Source organism: Equus przewalskii, chromosome 2 (genome assembly GCF_037783145.1).
Source record: "Equus przewalskii isolate Varuska chromosome 2, EquPr2, whole genome shotgun sequence".
Lineage (NCBI taxonomy): Eukaryota > Metazoa > Chordata > Mammalia > Perissodactyla > Equidae > Equus > Equus przewalskii.
This window is the reverse complement of record NC_091832.1, coordinates 24,086,035-24,092,085: the sequence shown is the minus strand read 5'-3', so window position 1 is coordinate 24,092,085 and position 6,051 is coordinate 24,086,035. Positions and strand designations below refer to the sequence as shown.

General features: G+C 55.9%; 1 long non-coding RNA gene across 1 annotated transcript; it reads left to right on the top strand.

Annotated features, from left to right (window-relative positions):
- The first annotated feature begins 2,564 nt into the window (after nt 1-2,564).
- LOC139081944 (uncharacterized) lies at nt 2,565-4,338 on the top strand. The gene is made up of 2 exons (XR_011537475.1): nt 2,565-3,804; nt 3,917-4,338. It is a non-coding gene; the product is annotated as an uncharacterized lncRNA (long non-coding RNA).
- Nucleotides 4,339-6,051: the final 1,713 nt, after the last annotated feature.

Genomic DNA, 6,051 nt, shown 5'->3' with positions numbered 1-6,051 from the left:
GCGCGGCCGGGGGCGGGGAGAGGCCGCCCCTCCAGGGACCAGGCTCGGGGGTGGGGATGGGGGGTGATTTATCGGCGTCTCCAAAACTAGCCAGCCCCGAGATCTTCCCGAACCTTCTTTCACTCCACCCTTCCCTTCTAGGGGTCCCAGTTGCGGGGGCCAGGGCAGGTGGGTGGCTCTGCAGCCCCGGGAGAGCAGTTCCCGTGCCTGGCTGGCCGGGGTGGGGGGGTAGGGGACTAGGAGGGACCCAGCACCCCCGCGGGCCGCTGCTCATCGCCCTGAGATCCCCACCGGCGCAGGGGTGGAGCGGGCCCCGCGCCCTGAGCACTGTGCCCCGCAGCTGTCGTGAAGGGTTCGGGGGGAGGATGGCTAATGGCCACACCCCGTGCGTTTGGGGACAGTCGGGAGCCTGGGAGCCTGTGGCCGGGTTATGGAAGGGCGGTAGGAAGACTGCGTGGGAGGGGTTTATGCCTGTAAGGTTGAGTCCATATTTAACTCGCGTTCCGCCCCCACTCTGCGAGGTTTCCTGGGGTCTCTCTGCTTGCTCCACCTGTCAACCCACCCAGCCCTTCTTCCATCCACTCCAAGGCATGCCCCTCTCCCAAGTCTTTAGCTCATCGGTGTCGGAGCCAGCTTCAACGCTGAGGTCTTTCTCCCGAAGCTAAAAGCTGCCGGGCCTCGAGCATTCTCCCTTCTGATGCCTTTTTTCCACTGAGCCCCTCCGTCTGGAGCGGTCTTTGACTCAATCGCGGAAGAATGTGCACTATAACAAGCAAGGGGCTGCCTGTGTGTTTAATCGGAGATGCCGAGTACGGGGTGGGGTAATGGTGCGGCTGTGCTGAACGTGTCCGGACTGTGTGTTGTATCCGTGGGCCCACTGCTGGCTGTATGAACACCACAGGGTTGTGTGTGTGGTGTGTGGAGGGGATATTGTGGGACTGTGTGCCCACTGCGGGGGTACATGTCTGTGTGTGGGCATGTGGATGTGTGATTGTATAATCCTGGAGGCAGTGATTAAGAGTGTGGTGATCGTGCCCGCTGTGGAGTGTGTGTGCATGTAGTTGACTGTGACTGTGTTTGTGGGGTGTGTGCATGGTCCTGTGTGTGTATGCCTGAGTGACTGGGGGTTGATGTGTGTGAGTGGGGAGGGTGCTCAGAAGCAGATGTGTGACATGTCCTCTGTGGACAACTGGGGCCTGAGTAAGTGTTCATTAATCCACGGATGTGTGTGCGCTGCCTGTGGCTGTATATTTATATCTCTCTGTCTAGAGCAAGGGGGTGGGAGATTAACACCCAGGGCAGCCAAATACACCCTTGTAAGGTAAGCATGAGAAAAAGTTGGATTTTGGAGGCTGCTGGTCATTTTCTGACTTACTCTTGAAATATTCCAGGGGAGGAGGTTGGCAAAGCCTCAGCTGCTGGTCATTTGACAGCTGCTGCCAGTCAGAGGGGAGCTGAGGGAGCAAGGGTAAGGCCTGCCAGCAGCACTGTTTGCTGACGGCACTAGGCAACCGGCAGCATGGGTGGCATTAAGAAGGGTCATCCTTTCCCCACCAACCCCCTAGCCCAGGAGCTGGCCCTGTGCAGTCCCCAAGACTGAATTTCTTCACCCCTTCTAACCTCCCCAAGCCCTTCTTTAGGCTGAAACCCTGAATCCCTCAGGGTCCCTGGGACTCCTTTACCTCCAGGCCTTTGTTCTTGCTGTTCCCTCTGCCTAGAATACCCTTCCCAGCTCTTCACATCCCAGTTTCTACTGTTCCTCAGGTCTCAGCTTACATGTCATCTCCTCAGAAAGGCTTTCCCTGATGTGTCCCCTACTCCCCCACATAAATGTCCACCCATTTGCTGTTAACCACATCACCTTGTTTATTTTCTGTACAGCACTTACTACAATCTGCAATAATATTATTTTCAATTCCTTCTTTGCTTCCCCCGCTAGAATGGAAGCCCCATGAGGGCATGGACTTTGTATGTCTCGTTCACTGCTGTGTCCCCTTCACTGCTGTGTCCTCAGGGCCTAGCACAGGGCCTGGCACACAGCAGGATCTCGAAAAAGTTGTTGAGTGAGTGAATGAAAGAAGGAAGTTCCTCCCTAAGCCAATTCAGGCAACGTTTGATGCCTGCTGTTTGCCAGGCCTGGGCACTCCCCGCCAAGGAGCCCTGTGTGCGCAGGGAAACAGACATACACCTGTGCCCAGATTGTGTCTACCAGGGCAGAGTGAGGTAAGTGAGGCCACAGGACTCAGTTCACTCGGCAAACATTGGCACTTGCTCTGTGCTGGGCCCTGTGTCAGAGCGAACAGCCTTACTTGGCCCAGACCCCTGCCTGCAAAGAGCTCTCAGGGTAGAGGATGCTAGACTGTCTCCTGGGGAGACGAACCCATGCAGAGAATAATGCCCAATCACTGAGCAGAGAGATGGGATAGGCATTGAGACCCAGGGAAGCAGGGGGTGGGGGTGGGGGGAATTTATTCTAGAACAGTCTTGTGGACAAAGCAACCTGGGCCTGGAAGGATGAGAAATGGTGTTCTGGCGTCAGGCACAGACTGCTTTGAATGAAAAATGCAACCATTCTGTCTCTCAGCCCCTCCACAAAGCCTGAGTCCAGGAAGAGAAGGAGAAGCCCCTGGGCCAGCTCCTCTGCCTGACCTGACCTCTGTTCCCCCTGCTTCTCTGCCCTGCGCGTGTCCTGGGGCCAACTCCTGCTGACACTCTCACCTGGGCCCCCTTGCCCATGGCTTCAGGTGGAGTTTGGCCTAGGAGACGCTGGCAGGAGCTCAGAGGGAGGGAGGAGAGTGAGATGAGGATATGTATACGCCCTCCTCCGGGATTTTGACACCTCCACCAAAAGCAACAGCTCCTATTGAGTGGCCTACACCCATGGGTACAACCCTCACCAGGGTGGTTACAAGACTTCCTCCCTTTGCCCCTTCAGGCCTGGGGGCAGTGACTCCATCCGACGGTCGCGAGCCCCAGGGTGCTTCACCATTCCTGCCCACACCTCTCTGAACAGTCCCTTCATTAAACCCTCTTCTGGCAAACACTTTGAGTGTTCTGTTTCCCACTGAGACCCCTAAAGTGAGAACTAAACCAGGGAAGATGAGCCCTTGGCAGAGAATTTGGGGAGACCCTCTTTCCAAATCACCACCCAAAACCAGAATTGGAAAAGTTGTGAACAGGTGAAAACTTCATCCTTGGCGAACAGGAATGGGGGGTGCCCTGCGGGGGGATGAGTTTGGAAGTAGGCACCAGAGGGCAGCGGCGGGGGCGCGGCCTGGGCAGCCGTCTCCACTGTGCCGCCGCGCGTGCCCTCCGTGCCCTCGGGCAGCCAACCTCCCTGAGCCTCAGCTCCCTGCCTGTGACGTGGGCGAGAATACTCTGCACAGGGTCGCGGTGAAACGCAGCCAACAGTGAGGCTCAGCACAGGAGCGAGCGAGGTGCACTCGCTGCAGAGCTGAGAGGAGCGCGTTCCCCGTTATTCCTGCTGCAGGGGGAAGCCATTCTGCTGAGTTTCCGCGTGTCAAGAGCTCCAGCAAGCGATCTAGAGGGGCGAGGAGGCTGGTGAGGGATGCCAAGCAGGGCTCTCCGGCACACTGCTTCAAGGGAGCCAGGGGACAAATCCAAGCTGTGGCGGCGGCGGGCCTAAAACCTGCCTCTGCACTAACTCACCGTGTGACCTCAGGAAAGTCACTCTGCCTCAGAGATGGTTTTCCTCTCTGTCGAATCAGATAGCACTGTTTACCTCAGGTTTGCCGTGAAGATGAACTGAGAACACAGAGCATTTAGTAGAGTACCTGATGCACTGTAAGTGCCCAAGAAATATTAACGATTATTTTTATTTTTTTTAATTAATTTATTTATTTCAGGAAGATTAGCCCTGAGCTAACATCTGCTGCCAATCCTCCTCTTTTTGCAGAGGAGACTGGCCCTGAGCTAACATCTGTGCCCATCTTCCTCTACTTTATATGTGGGATGTCTGCCACAGCACGGCTTGCCAAGCAGTGCCATGTCCACACCCGGGATCCGAACTGACGAACCCTGGGCCACTGAGGAGGAACGTGCACATGTGACCACTGTGCCACCAGGCTGGCCCCTTAACAATTGTTTTGAAAACTCCCTTTTCTCCCTCTTACTCTCCCTGAATCTGCAACTGGGGACTGACTTACTGCCGTGTGTCCCTTCATTCATTCATTCACTTCAACATTTATGAAGCCAAACAGTGTGCTAGATCCTAGGAATACAGAGACTAGGAAGTCATTAAAGCAAAACAGTATCTGTTTCTTTGTTGTTGTATCCCTGGCCCCTAGGTTTTCAATAAATAGTGACTGAATGAGTAAATAGATGTTATTTTCTTGAGCAACTACTACATGCCAGGTGCTAAGCTCAGCATTGTAGCTGCATTGTTGCAATGAATCCTCAGAATCACAGCCCTATCACACAAGGCCTGTATCCTCCAATTCAGTATCCTGCCTCCACCAGTGACTGAATTATTTTTTATCTTCATCGTCGTCATTATGCCTGACCTCCAGAGGCTTATCTTTTTTTTTTTTTTTTTTTTTTTGAGGACGATTAGCCCGGAGCTAACATCTGCTGCCAATCCTCCTCTTTTTGCTGAGGAAGACTGGCCCTGAGCTAATATCTGTGCTCATCTTCCTCTACTTTATATGTGGGACGCCTACCACAGCATGGCTTGCCAAGCGGCGCTATGTCCGCACCCAGGACCCGAACCCGGGAACCGCAAGCCGCCAAAGCAGAACATGCGCCCTTAGTGGCTGAGTCAACGGGCCGGCCCCCAGAGGCTTATCTTATAGTCCAGTGAGAGTCAGGTAGCCTTTTCCTCCACGGCCTTCCTCGGGAGGGAGCCAGGCATGGCCGCAGACTTGGGTTCAAATCCCCAGGTGTGCATCTCTGGGCAAGTTACTTAACCTCTCTGAACCTCAACTTCCACTTCCAGGAAATGAGGTTGGGAGAACGTTAATGAGAAAGTGTGGAGGAAGTGCCCAGCGCCTTGCGCAGCATACAAGAGTCGCTTGATGAATGTATTCCCTTAATTTCCTCTTTCCTCCCTGCCCGCCGAGGCCGCTGTCTGGGGGCCACCGGCCTGCCTGCGGACCGGCGGGTGCAGACGACTCGGCGCTCAGCGGTCGGGCCCTCGCGGCAATGCCGAGCGCTGCCCCCAGGGGGCGCCACACGCCGACCCCCGCGCCCCGGGGGTGGCTGTTCCCGCTGCGGCCGCGCGGGGCCGCCTGGGCCCGGAGTTTTCTGGGACCGAGGGCGCGCGGGCGGCAGGGAGGTCCGAGCCCGAGCTGGATCAAGGATGTTTTCGGATTACAGTGGTAATCGATAATAAACAATAATAACAGTAATAGCCCCAGATGCTCCGGGAACCCGCTGCTACCGATTTGGGAGGCGTCTTCGCGTGCCGGCCGGCTGTGGGACTCAGGGAAGACGCCCGGCTTAGTCTCAGACCGGGTTCCGGTCCCGACCGCTGCCCCTCACACTCCGCTCTGTAACCTGGGCCGCTCTGAGCCTGCTCCATCAGCTTTAAAATGGGAAACATAATCATATCGTTCCTGAGGGGAGTAAACAGGCTCCTGGAGAGCCCACTGGAGAGCTTGGGCACGTGCATTTATTGTAATTCCCACCTCTCCCCTGTGAGGGAGCTATGATAAATTCCCTTCACAGCTGAGGATGCACTGGGGGCCTTTCCCCGGCCCCTGGGGCCTCCTGGGTCTCTCTCTCCTAGCACAGCCCGGAGGCCAGTCCAGAAGCTCGCCCCCTAAACCCACCACCCAGCAGCGTCTCCTCTCTGGAGATGCCCGGTCACCTGCAGGCCCTCAGGCTCTACCATCCCCAAGCCAGCAAACTTCCTCCAGCTATTCCCACTAGCTCCCCTCCCCCCCAAACTGAAGCTATGTCCCCCTCTTCTTGTCTACCTACCTCTTCTAAAACCCCATCCAGTCACCTCCTCCAGAAAACCTTTCCTGGGCTCTCTCTCCCCAGGTCCACAGCCTTTGCATATGCTGTTCTCTCCACCTGGAATACCCTTTC